Here is a 13,438-nt window from a genome sequence, read left to right on the forward strand (position 1 = left end):
TAATAAACATTAAAAAAATTCTTATTTAATCTTGATAATGGTTATTTGTCAGAGAAGGGATCTGTGGCTCAGACCTGGGCACGGGAGTCCTAGGGCCAGAATTGAGTCCCCAGGTGCCAGCCTCTCATTTCTGGGCATTGGGTTTGCCAGCTTCAAAATCAGCAGTCTGAGCACTAATAGGGCTTTACTACTGTTCTCTTCTGAGAATCCTGATTTCGTCACTTTGTGCATCCACTCACTCCTTCACCCATGTGCTCACGTGATCTCTCACTGAGTGCTTTCTGGGTGCTGGGCTGTACCGGTGAACGAGGCAAGGCCCCTACCCTCCTGCAGCTGACCGTGTAGCTGAGCTCCACCTCACCAGTAAATGGTTAGGTCAGCAGCAGCTAGGGATGCGCGGGGACTGCCGATTGCTCTGGTCCCAGTCCCCAGCTTCTGTCAGGAAGCTACCAGCAAAGCAAAGAGGAAGCATCGCGGCCGGAAGGCCTTGTTGATATATGCCCTCTGCCCAAGCTCCCTTTCCTGAAGGGAATGGCAGTATGTTGAGGGGTGGGAGGCTCGGGGTACACATTACCTGTCCTCGCCCTCCCAGGCCTGGCTCTGCTGGGTGATCTGCAGTTTGGCCCACATTGCGTCCACGTGATGATCCCGTTTCCTGAACCTCAGACTAGAACTCACGATATGAAACAGTGTTAGCCAAAAGAAAGAGGCACATACCTATTTCTGGAATGCAACCTTGGGTGTGTTTGCATGGCTCTCCTTGCCCAGGAAGGTAGGTATTAATATGCTCATTTGGCAGGGGAGGACGCTGACGTCCAGCTGGATCTGTGATGTGAGCTCAGGCCTTACTGATGGCTCTCAGCTCCCTCATCACGTTCCTCTGATCCAGATACGTCTGGAGTATAGGGTTTTAAAAGGTTCTGAAATTCCGGGTGATATTGTTAGTTTCATTCCATTCACCTATTTAAAGAAGTATTTATTGAGGGCCTGTGTCCAGAAACTCTCTTAAGCCTGGGATGCTGGCTGACCAAGTCCAGTGAGGGCTCTTGCTCCCAGGAAACTTGAAATCTGAGTTAAATCTTCAGAAGAGTGATGATGTTTCTGCATAATCTCTTGCTCGGTGATTCATTCAGCCATGCATGAGGATGTGTCAGTTAGGGTGCTTTGAGTTGTAAGGGACAGAAAGCCTAGTTCAAACTGGATAATTGATGGGAGCAGTTGAGTGGTTCACATAACCAAAAGGTGAAGAAGTGGGATAGGTTTCGGGTACGCTTTGATCAGGGCTCTGGCTTCATTTCTTTGTGATCCTCTGGGCTCTGCCCTTGTGTCTGTTGGCTTTGTTCTCAGGTTGACTCCCTTCATAGTAGTGAGAGGGTTGCCAGCAGGGCTTCTGTATTGTTCCAACGCCAGTAGACCTCAGGAAAATTAGGTGAAAATCCAGGAAGTGCCGAGCAGAGCTGTCTAACGTGGTGGTCTGGCTGCTGGTACTTCTCAGCCCACGTGTTTGTTTGATCACATCCACGGGAGGGAGAGCTGCCATCTCTCCCCAGGGCCATAGCACAAAATTTCTGAGCTCCCTTCTGGTTGGGTCATCGTCTGAGGATGATCCATCTCAAACCATCATGGCGGCGGAGGAAGTAGGATAACATTGATTGCCTTAGATCAGTCAGGCCCCATCCCTGGAACTGGGAATGAGGACCGAATGACAGAAGGATGCTGCTTGGTGGGAAGAAATGATGTTGAAGAGGCAACTACAGTCTCTTAAGGGGGACAGTGTGTCGGATGTGGGCGCGTAGGAGGAACAGCAAGGTCCCTTCTCTTAAAAAAAAAAAAAGAAAAGGCCTTTCTCTTAAAAAGCTACACAAAAAAGTGTAGTGAGCACTCTGAGACTTTGGCAGCGATCAGAGGAAAGGCATTTACTACATTTTTTGAACGCTAGGCACTTTATACGTTTTCCTCAGTTGGTTCTTATACTGTCCCTGTCGAGTAGGTATTTCCATTTCACAGATGAGCAAACAAGTTCAGAGAGGTTGAGTTGCTTGCCAACAGCCACACGTCTAAGAGAGTGAGGTGTTTTGAGGCTGTGCATCCCACATTCCCTACTTCTCCTTCTGGTGACGGTTGCAGAGCAAATAGATCGTTAACAGGGACCCTACAAAGGTTTGTCTAATGACTCCTCTACAATAAGCAGGGCCTTGGGAGTAGTTACCACTTTTCATTTCAGGCTTTTATTAACGGAATTCTGCCTGCTTTTTTTTTTTTTTTTCTTTCTTTTCCTTAACTAACTCTAGATGGGAGGAAAACTCTCCCAGGTCCAGATAAGCAACCTATAATTGAATGAGCTTCTGAGAAGAGCAGAACCATTGTCAACTCCAATGCATCAGAAGAGATGGTTGCATTCAGATAATTTTACAAAAATGATTTCTGTCCCCTTCTGACTTGGCTGCCTAAGGCTTCCACTTGGTTTTAAAGTAGTAGGGTAACTATTATGTAATTGTATACAATGCTTCTTTCCCCTGGGCTCGAGAGAACTCATGTATTCAAAATACAGAATATATTTGTTTTGATGAAGAGTTTATGTAAAGCCAGTGTGATTCTTAAACTGTCCCCAAAACAAGGGCATATGAACTGGGTTTTTTGGTTTTCTCCAGACTCTGCAGAGATAGAACATCCAGCAGAGCAGGAGATGGTTTACCATAACTCATGTGTGTGCTGCTGGCAAAACGTCTGTGTTCCTTTTTTTTTTTCAATTTACTTTTGAGAGAGAGAGAGAGAGAGAGCACGCTCGCGAGCGAGTAGGGGCGGGGCAGAGAGAAAAAGGGGGACAGATAATCTGAGGCGGGCTCTGTGCTGACAGCAGGGTGCTCGATGTGGGGCTCGAATTCACGAACCGTGGGATCATGACCTGAGCCAAAGTCATCCGGCTGCTCAACTGACTGAGCCACCCAGGTGCCCCAAAATGACCTGTTCTTACTGCTCCCTAACCTACCATGCGTGTCGTGCACTTTGCTGCCCACTGAAAGAACACTGGTCTGTTCACAGATCTCCTGACCTCACTTCCATCCCACTGGATATAGTTTCATCCTGAGGGAAATTAACAAAAATGGGGAAATCAAAATGGTGGTCAGTGCCAAGTTGACATATAAGACTTTCAGCTTAGCAGCTGTGCTTTTTGAGTTCTTGTGTCTGCTTTCCTTTTTTTTTTCAGGCTACTATGGATAATAATGGATTTATATTAGGTTGCCTACCATGTTTCAGGGCCTGGGGATAGATGAATGAAGCATAGTCTCCATTACATAGTCTTCAGTGGTCCTCCTCTGAACAGTCTGTCCATGCCAGTATATTTTTTTGCTTCTGATTTATGCTGGGCCTGGCAAACTTGTTAAACTGGACCTTAGAAAAAGTGTGAAGTAAAAAGAGGAAACAGGAAAGACATGAGGGTAGATGCATAGGCTTAGCTGTCAGGTGGGATTGCTGGGCTCACCTTGTTGACTGTAGAGGGTGACTACCGTGGTTGTCACTAGGACTGGTATTTAGGGGCTCTTTGTTACACAGCATAACCTAACTCATCCTGACTGATGTGACCACCACATAGGATTCGTGGAACCTGGCCAGCTTGTATATGCACCTGTGTGAATGCACGCACGTGCAAATATATGTAAGAATAGATATGAACATGGGTGCCTGTGGGACAGTGGTTCTCAAACTTGTCTGTACATTAGAATCACCTGGGGATCTTTTAAAATTCCAAAGCCCAGGGGTGGCTGAGTGGCTCAGTCGGTTAAGTGTCCAACTTTGGCTCAGGTCATGATCTCATGGTTTGTGAGTTTGAGCCCCACAACAGGCTCTGCACTGACAGCATGGAGTCTGCTTGGGATTATGTCTGTCTCCCTCTCTCTCTGCCCCTCTCCCAGTTGCATGCTCTCTCTTTCTCTCATTGACATAAGATAAGATGAGATAGATAAGATAAGATAAGATAAAATTCCAAAGCCCTCAGGACATAGTCTAAATGAATTAATTTACCAACTCTGGGGGTGGGACACAGCATTAATAGATTTTAAACTCTTTGTGTGATTCCAGTGTGCAGACAGTTTCAAGAACCATATGAGAATTTTAATAATAACATCATGATTATTATTTGGAGAGGAATAGGGATAATGGCAATGATATTGATACTAGCTATCATTATCGTTAACTGACTGCTGCTTGTCTGCTGGGCAGTATCCTGGGTATATAACAAACACTGTCACATCTAATCCACACTGCAGCCCTGCAAGACAGCTCTGTAGGTGGTTGGAGAAGGAAGAGAGGAGATCGTATCCGTTAAACTGATGTCAGCCACAGAGCTGCTCAATCCAGATTGTCAGGTATAGTCCAGAAAGATGGAATTGCTGGTCTCATCCTGTCGATCCCAGAATGACCACTGTGGTCATCATTGGGGCCAAGACCCCGGGGCTGTTTGTTACCACAGCGTAACCTGGCCTGTCCTGCTGGATGCAACCACGCTTTTAATAACCACAGTGGATTCAGGAGTCGATACGCGAGAGCACGTTTTGCAAAGTTATAAATTGAGAGTGAGTTTATTTTGGCTTGTGGCTTGGAAAGAGAAATGAGCGTAGTAAACCAAGCTATTAATCTTGGGTTGGTTGATTCATCCATCAAAATCACTCTCTGTGTTTCAAGGAAATCAGGTTAAGTAGATTAATAAAACATTACCTTGTGTGTTTGTAGTGCTTTCCTCAATGGGATACACGGTACTCTACAAACCTCATACCATTTGCTAGTCTTGACACTTCCTCGAAGGATTGTCAGGCATCAGTAGGGCCGTGTGTTACTGTAAGGTAATAACAGGAACTTAGTGATGGTGAGATGCTTATCCAGCATCCAGAGATGCCTGACTGCAGTCTTGGTGGGTAGATAGGAGTTTGTCCGGGAGGTATGGTAGTGTCTGGAACGGTGTTCATAGCACAGAGAACAGCACAGACAACGGCACAACAGCAGGAAATAGTAATTATAGGAACTCTATAACTAGCTTAGTATTACTACCAAGAAAGAAGCCATTCTCCACTCCTATGGGTGATTGAGAAGTCCCAGACAGCCTGCATTTCCACTTGTTTCTTTATCATTTGGTACATGTCTCTTAGCTTTTCTTTTCGACTTTGGAAGAGATTTGTGTGTAATGAAGGGCCAAGAAAGCATAATGCTTTAATTGACCTCCTTTCCCCTGAAAGATCATACCAGACACCGCACCAAATATACACTGCTGATTAAGTAGAGATTTTTTTACAGGGCTCTGTTGACGCCTCAGTGATCCAACCCTTGGACATGAACTCAGCGGTTCTCTGACTCTCCCTGAGTCCAGGCCTTGGGATTGTGTACCTGTGAGACGCCTCTGAGCCTCTCTTGGGCTGTTGGTTTTTCTTAAGTGTAAATGTTGGATTGAAGGTGAATTTCAAGGTTCCCTACATGTTTAAAATTAGGTGATTCATCAGGTACTCATTAATGCAAGTGGCCTATTAAATAAAAATGCTAAGTACATGCTGAAATGGATACGGCAGACATTTTCTCTGGGGCTGTGGGTTTAGATAAGACCAGGGCCTGGACAAGAACGACCATTCTCCTCTCTACCTTTGTGCATCAAAGCTGAAAGAGAGATGCTTTCTCATTAAACGTGTATTCTACAATGAAATCAGCACCAGGGTTTTATTTTTTCTATTTTGTAAATGTTTATTTTTTAGAGAGACAGACAGAGTGTGAGCAGGGGAGGGACAGAGAGAGGGGGAGACACAGAATCCAAAGCAGGCTGGCTCCAGACTCTGAGCTGTCTGCACAGAGCCTGATGCGGGGCTCAAACCCACGAACCGTGGGATCATGACCTGAGCTGAAGTTGGACACTTAACCACCCAGGCGCCCCAGCACCATGATTTTAGAGAAGAAGCTAGCCGAGCCAGTTAAGCTGCTTCATAACTTGGACCATACTGGTTCTCTTTTCCAAAGGTGTTGTGTTTGTTTGTTTTTTTTTTGAATCGTATGCAATGTCTTTTCTTCTGTAGCCCCAAAACTCAAACCTTTTTTCACACTGTTAGCTCGTGTTTGACATCCCCATTGTTCTTTCTAAAGGTCTATATTGCAACCGGTTGGTTCCACAGCTAGTGACCTAATCATTGTGGCTACGTTGGGGAGAGTTTACATCTCACCTCCTTGGGTTGCTTATCTGATTTACTGATTTTAGGGTTGTGTCCATGTTGGGATTTTGGAGTTGGGGTAAGGCCCTGGGACTAGGTTAACGCTGGACCAATGCCATCTCTGTGACGAGCTGCACCTGTTTGCACGAGCTCTGTGCTAGCACTGGGGTTACAGTGGTGACAACACAGCCTGATCTCTGCCCTTGTGGGGCTCCCAGTGTTTAAGGAAGTACACAAATCACCATGCGATTGCAATTATGTATGTGCTATAAAGGAGAAGCACAGGGTCCTGATCATTCATAGTGGGGCATCTGACCCAGTTTGCTCAAAGTTCAAATGTATGGACATGATGAGGAGCTCAGGAAAGCACCTGGGGAGGCTGGAGGCATTAAGAGTAATCTGTGATGGGAGCGCCTCGGTGGGTCAGTCGGTTAAACATCCGACGTCAGCTCAGGTCATGATCTCACGATTCATGAGTTCAAGCCCCATATCTGGCTCTTTGCTGTACAGTGCAGAGCCTGCTTCAGATTCTCAGACTCCATCCCTCTTCCTCTGTAATGTGTGATCAAATGCAAGGGTGAAAGGTTCAAGATTGAGGCCGCAAACAGCACTAAGGTCCCTGTGAGTTGGTACAATTCAGGACACCAGGCCTTCCGAGAACAACTTCTTGACTCTTCTCCTCTAACTCCCCAAAGCCAAAGGAAGTATTCTTTCCCTTAAATTCTCCAGGCCATATGTCTATATCATTTCTTTGGCAGTTGTATGTTGCTTGCTCTCCTGATCATGCTCTGTTCTGTTTCTCAAAACAAACAAAACATTAACAGGTAACAGCCCCAAGTGCACCTTTGTGCTCAAATTCACCAAAGCTTCCATCGATTGAGGGAATTGATGGGGAAATTCTATCAACTTGGGGAAAGTTTAAGAGATACTAGCTTGTAGGAGCACTTGGGTGGCTCAGTCAACTGGGCATCGGACTTCGGCTCAGGTCATGATCTCATGGTTGGTGCGTTCGAGCCCCATGTCGGGCTCTGTGTTGACAGCTCGCAGCCTGGAGCCTGCTTTGGATTCTGTGACTCCCTCTCTCTCTCTGTCCCCCTGCTTGCATGCTCTCTCTCTCTCTCAAAAATAAATAAACATTAAAAAATTAAAAAAAAAATAAAAATAAAAGATGCTAGCTTGTAATTAAAAGTCTAAGATAAATGGGCTTTTCTTTTCTGCATCTTCTTACCTAGTTTTCTTTCTGCCCCTGTGATTCTGTTTCCATATTCCTGCCCTTCCTTACTGCTCTCTGTCAGAGGTCACTTGTCCTTGGTCACTTGTCCTTGGTCACTTCATCTATTTCTCTACATCTTTCTTCTGTCTACATGCTTTGTTGAATGCTGTCTTTTAAAACAAAATTGTTCAAAACATTGAGGGAAACTTAAAAAAATTTTATCCCTACTCCCTCATCCTGTTTTAACCTCTCTGATCCTATCTGCCAGTTTCCCATGGGGGTGCGTATTGTATATTCATGGCATTCTGTTATATATACAGTTTTGTACTTTGCTCTTTTAGGATGTCCACAAATTTTCTTTATTTAAAAATTTTTTTTAATGTTTATTCATGTTTGAGATAGATAGATAGAGAGAGAGAGAGAGAGAGAGAGAGAGAGAGAAAGAGAAAATGAGTGGGGGAGGAGCAAAGTGAGAGGGAGACACAGAATCTGAAGCAGGCTCCAGGCTCTGAGCTGTCAGCACAGAGCCCAACGCGGGGCTCAAACCCACGGACCGTGAGAGCATGGCCTGAGCCATAGTCGGACGCCCAATCGACTGAGCCACCCAGGTGCCCCAGAATGTTCACAAATTTTCAATCAGCAAATGTTAATTGAGCTTCTACTCTGTGCCAGGCATTGCTGTAATGGCTGGGGGTAGATAACACCAGTGAACAAACCAGACATAATTCCCTGCTTTCCTGGAAGTTTCCACCTGTTTCATGGAGAGAGAAAATAAACATAGTACAAATTCTCTTAGGAGGTGACTGCTGTTACAGAAAAAAACAGGAGGGTTGAAGAAGGTTGGCAGTATTTATAAAATATTTTCTCATGTTGCTACTATCTTTGTGTGTACTTGGGGGTTGTATATTATCCTTGATATTGATGGATTATATTTTATTTAGAGCATTTAGAGCCTTAGGACTGTACACTTTAAATCTGGAGAGAACTTATGAATCATTGAGAGTAAACCATTCATTTTTGAGGTGAGGAAAACAGGTCCAGAGAAAAGACAAGACTGGCTCAAAATTATACAGCCCCTGAGTGGCAAAGCAGGGGCTGTTAAATCTTAATTGAATTGATTTTCTTTAATTCTAAAGACAGTTCTTTCAGAACCCTGGTATGCTGTTTCCCTGTTGTGGGAAATTGAATTTGTTTCTGGTTTTTATTATAAATAATGCTACAATGGGCAGCTTTATACCAAAACCATCTGAATGAAACCAAGTTAATAATAACAGCAATAATAATAATAGAAAAGGCTAATATTTATCGAGCACTTAACATTTGCAAAGCACTGTGCTAAGTGCTTTACGTGAAATAACTTAATTCTGACAGTGAGTACCGTGACTTTCCTATTTTTTACAGATGACTAAATGAAGGGATTCAGACTCAGGTCTGTCTGTCTAGAGTCTGTGTTCTTAGTCACCATGATGTACTGCCTTATGGGTTTGAATACTAAAGCTGCACATTTCAAAAAGCAAGATAGTCAGCCATGCAGTTTCATTTTAACACTTCAGAGTTGTCCAAGAACGTTGACATATTAGGTTTAACTGTATGTCATCAATGTTTTTAGGGTGAAAAGTGGTTGAATGTTAGCAATTTCATACATTCCATCTGTTGCTTTAGTTAATCCTCATCATAATGGTGAATTAGGGGCACCTGGCTGGCTCAGTCAGTGGACCATGGGACTCTTGATCTCAGCGTCAGGAGTTCGAGCCCCGTGTTGGGTATAGAGATTACTTAAATTAAAAAATAAATTAATTAATTTAAAAAATCCCAATAATGGTGAATTAGGTGGTATTGTAAATGAGTAGCCTAATATTTTAGATGGAGCTTGGACACTGAATGAGTTAATTAATGTTTGTAGAGAGAAAAATGAACGGGAGGCAAGAAAGGCAGTATGACTTGGGCCACGTAACCAGCTGCTCATACCTGCGTCAAATCCTGACTCCCTGTCTTAGTAGCTTTGTGACCTCCAGTGAAATACATTCCTGGTGCCTAATTCTCTCAACTGAAAACTGTCATTGTAAAGATGGGTGGAAATCATTTTGTTCAAAACCGGCAGAAACTAAGCAGTCGAGCCGAGGTATCGAGTGGTGGTAGTTCCATCCTGCCATTAAATTTCAAGAAAAACCCGTCTCTTTTCTCCAACCATGGTGTTTCTGTAAAACACACAAAGAAGCTTTTTATTTTTTATTATTATTATTTTTTTAAAGTTTATTCTCATTTATTTTGAAAGAGAGATAGAGCGCAAACAGGGGAGGTGCAGAGAGAGGGAGAGAGAGAGAATCCCAAGCAGGCTCTGCACTGTCAGCGCATAGCCCGACATGGGGCTCGAACCCACAAACTGCGAGATCATGACCTGAGCCAAAACCAAGAGTTGGGTGCTTAACCGACTGAGCCACCCAGGCACCCCATGAAGAAGCTTTTTAAAAAGGCATGGATTAACTTCATGACCCCTGACACAATTAGGGGATTCTCGTTCTTTACAGGGAAAGTTTTTCCTCTAACTTGGATGGATGGAGAACTGTATTAAGATGGGTGGGGCAGCAGAGATGGACCTCTGTTTGGGTTTCTGGGTCACAACGACTTGAGGTCCAGGAACAGATGCCCCCACCAGCTGTTTCTCTCCCTCCTGTCTTCCGGTGCCATTTCTGATTTGATGACATCTTGCCCCCTTGTTCAGGTGACCCCCTCCTGTGCCTGCACAGCTTGGTAAGGTGGCCCAGCCATGGTGGGGGGTGGCAGGGGGGCAAGGCAGCCAGTGCCCTTGAGCACTAACTAGTCCTGCTGGAATGGGGTCTGTTGTGTCTGTGTGGCAAGGTCCTTACTTCCGGAGGGCAGTGACCTGACCACCGTCAGAGCCAAAAATGCCAAGTGGCAGGGGGCCTGGGTGGCTCAGTTAAGCGCCCAGCTTTGGCTCAGGTCATGATCTCACGGTTGGTGAGCCAGAGCCCCACATCGGCTTCTGTGCTGACAGCTCAGAGCCTGGAGCCTGCTTTGGATTCTGTGTCTCCCTCTCTCTCTGCCCCTCCCCCCACTCATGCTCTGTCTCTCTCTCTCTCCTTTTCTCTCAAAAATAAACAAACATTAACACTTTTTTTTTGGAAAGTGCCGAGTGGCTTCTCAACCACGCCATGGGCTGGACTTGCTGCTTGTGGAAAAGGACAGTGCATCCCGAGCGTGCCCTCTTGGGTTTTTCTGCAGCCAGTTCTTTGTCTCTAAGTGGTGCAGTGGGCTTTGGGCCACAGACTGCTTAGGACCTCGGTAAACCCTGGGAACCAGCCCATCCCTCCAGGGAAAAACTTTGCCCCTGGGCAGGGCTTGGGAGGGGGAAGTGAAGGCTTGCCGAAAGTCTCTTCCTCTTTTTACATTAAAATCTTGGCAAGAAAAGGCGCTCTTTCTTTCTGTCGCCTGTATCAGCAGCAGATTCCCAAACCGAACTCCGAGACATCGCCCTGGCTTCGTCACACGTCACCTTTGCCGGCTGCAAACAATCTTGCTTCTCCAGCTGATGGGGACTCTAATAACTCCAGGTGGTGAATGGGCGGTAGGGAGTGTGGTTCTGTACAAATACAAGCTCTAACTAAAGCAATACAAACACAGAGGAAAAAACGGGAAGCTTGTCAAGAGGGAAGTGCTGTATTAAAACATTTTACCTTTACTGACATTGAAGAAACCTCCCCTTTAGTTTAACACTGGGAGATGTGTTAAATACTCTGTGGTGCAGTGACACGGCTGAGTGTTCCAGAACCTTTAACAGCAAGGCAGCAGAGTATCTTTATTAAGGAAAGATGATTAAGATATACTGTGAAATGAAACACAGCAGATTACAGTCTAGGAGCCATTTCTATAAAAATATATGCATTATCTTTATATAGATACAGGAAAAAACATTTGGAAGGGGATCCACTTGGTGGGAGGTTGGATCATGAGTGTTTATATTTTCTTCCTTTTGCTCATCTGTGTTTTCAATTTTTTGTCTGCAGTCAACATTGTTCTTCATAGAGTTTAGGGTGAAAGAAGGATGTCCGGGGCTGGGAACCGCCCTTTTTTACCCAATCATTCCACACATTTATTGAGGGTCTCCTAGGAGCTGGGTGGGCACAGTGATAGGTGTTGGAGCGGAATAGCTCCGACCTCTGCCTTCACAGAGCTGATGTTTTAGTGGGAGGCTTTTCTTTTTCTTTTCTTTTTTTTTTGTTTGAACTTTATTTATTTAGAGAGAGACAGAGAGCAAGTGGGGGAAGGGTAGAGAGAGGGTGAGATAGAATCCCAAGCAGGATCCACGCCATCAGCTCAGGGCCCGATGTGGGGCTCGAACCCATAAATCGTGAGATGGGTGATCTGAGCCGACATCAAGAGTCGGATGCTTAACCGACTGAGCCACCCAGGCGCCCTATGGGAGGCTTTTTAAAAACACTTTTAAGCTAAAAAAATAAAAATAATTACAGGTTATACAAATTACCGTGAAGGAAAAAAAAAATGCCGGTGGCATATAGGAATGACTGAAGGGAGGTGAGGGAGGTGTGACCGGGAGGACCCCTTTGAGGAGGTGACCCTTGAACCTGAAGGCCAAGAAACAGGCACTTGAAGAGGCTAGAAGGCACATCTGAGGCGCAGGGAAGGACCAGCGATGAAAGGCTGCGAGAGCCTACCGCCTTCCTGTAGGTCACCCCATGGAACTGCCCACCTGTGAGAAATGTTACATTTGGGAATGTGATGGAGGTTCATAGAGCCTTGGAACTCTGAGGAAATACGGCCTTAAGGACAACTTTATGGCTCCTGGGAGATTGGCTAATGTTTTGCTAAACAACAGGAGTGTGTTAGGTTTGAGCTGTTGGCTTTGTACTTTGTTTCTTTTGAGTAGCAGCTCTGATGCCATCTTTCATGGTGGACAGGCTTCGAGTGCTGTCTGGGGATGCCCGGGCCTCATTCCTGTGTCCTCTTCTGCATTCAGGAAACTCGCCCACTGCATGCTCAGCCATCAGGCCGGACACTGGAGTCCTAGTCCTTAGCCTTCGAACCTCTGGCCGTCCTGGAAATGTCTGGGAGGGTGCCTCTTTCCTCAAGGATTCAGTGTTCATTGTTTCCACCAAGAGGAGGAGGGAAGCCGTTGATAGAAGTCCCTGAATGTTAGGTTGAGGACTAATATGTCATATTTGAATTAACTATGGTAGCACCATCAAGAGTCCTAAGGGCAATCCAAGCAACGCAAATCAAGAACCATAGCGATATTCAGATCCTTTAACCCAGAACTGCAGTCCAAGGAACTTAGGTGGAAGTCATTTTTTTTAATGGGAAGAAACCAAGGATACAGCAATGTCTATAACAGCAGTAATAGGCATTAATGACATTGTGCTTTGGGGCTTTGAACATATATTCCTATACTGACAGTACTTATGAGAGCTTTGCAACATTCCTGTGATGGTTGTTCTTATGCCCATTTCACAGATGGGAAATGAAAGGTTAGAGAGGTCATGTGAGTGGTCCTGGTTCACCCTGGCAGATTCAGGCTCTGAACTCTAATACATGCATTGTTGCCCGGTGGGTTTGTTCAGAAACTCTGAAAATGATGGAAGTCAAGAAAGCATATGGAGGGAACCAAGACTGAAAATTATTATCGAACTTAATGTATGCTTAGTTGTGTCCCAAGCATTTTGTAAATTTTATCCAGGTTAATCATCACCACAAACTTGAGGGGAGACTGAAGCTCTGAGAGGTTGGAGAACTTGTATAAGCTGTAGAACAGGATTCAGACCCTGGCTCGGCCAGGTGGCTTCAGTTCTGTTGTATTGTCCTCTGCTTCACAAGAAAGCATTGTTGGGTGAGTGAATACGTGGTAGGCTGATGCCACAGCTCTGCATCTTCTCCAATGCAGTACGTTCTCTCAGTACTCTCCCATGAGAGTTGCAGCTTGGCTGACTCTTGAGGGCACACTTCTCCGACACCCTTCACCTAAAGGCTCTCTTTCCTCACTCAACTCATCTCTTGCGAAATGCTC

At 45.1% G+C, this 13,438-nt stretch overlaps 1 protein-coding gene across 4 annotated transcripts in view; it reads left to right on the forward strand.

The window, feature by feature from the left end:
• Positions 1-13,438, forward strand: part of CYRIB (CYFIP related Rac1 interactor B) — a 104,066-nt gene that overhangs the window by 7,906 nt on the left and 82,722 nt on the right. The window lies entirely within an intron of this gene.

This window comes from Panthera uncia, chromosome F2 (assembly GCF_023721935.1).
Source record: "Panthera uncia isolate 11264 chromosome F2, Puncia_PCG_1.0, whole genome shotgun sequence".
In the NCBI taxonomy this organism is placed as follows: domain Eukaryota; kingdom Metazoa; phylum Chordata; class Mammalia; order Carnivora; family Felidae; genus Panthera; species Panthera uncia.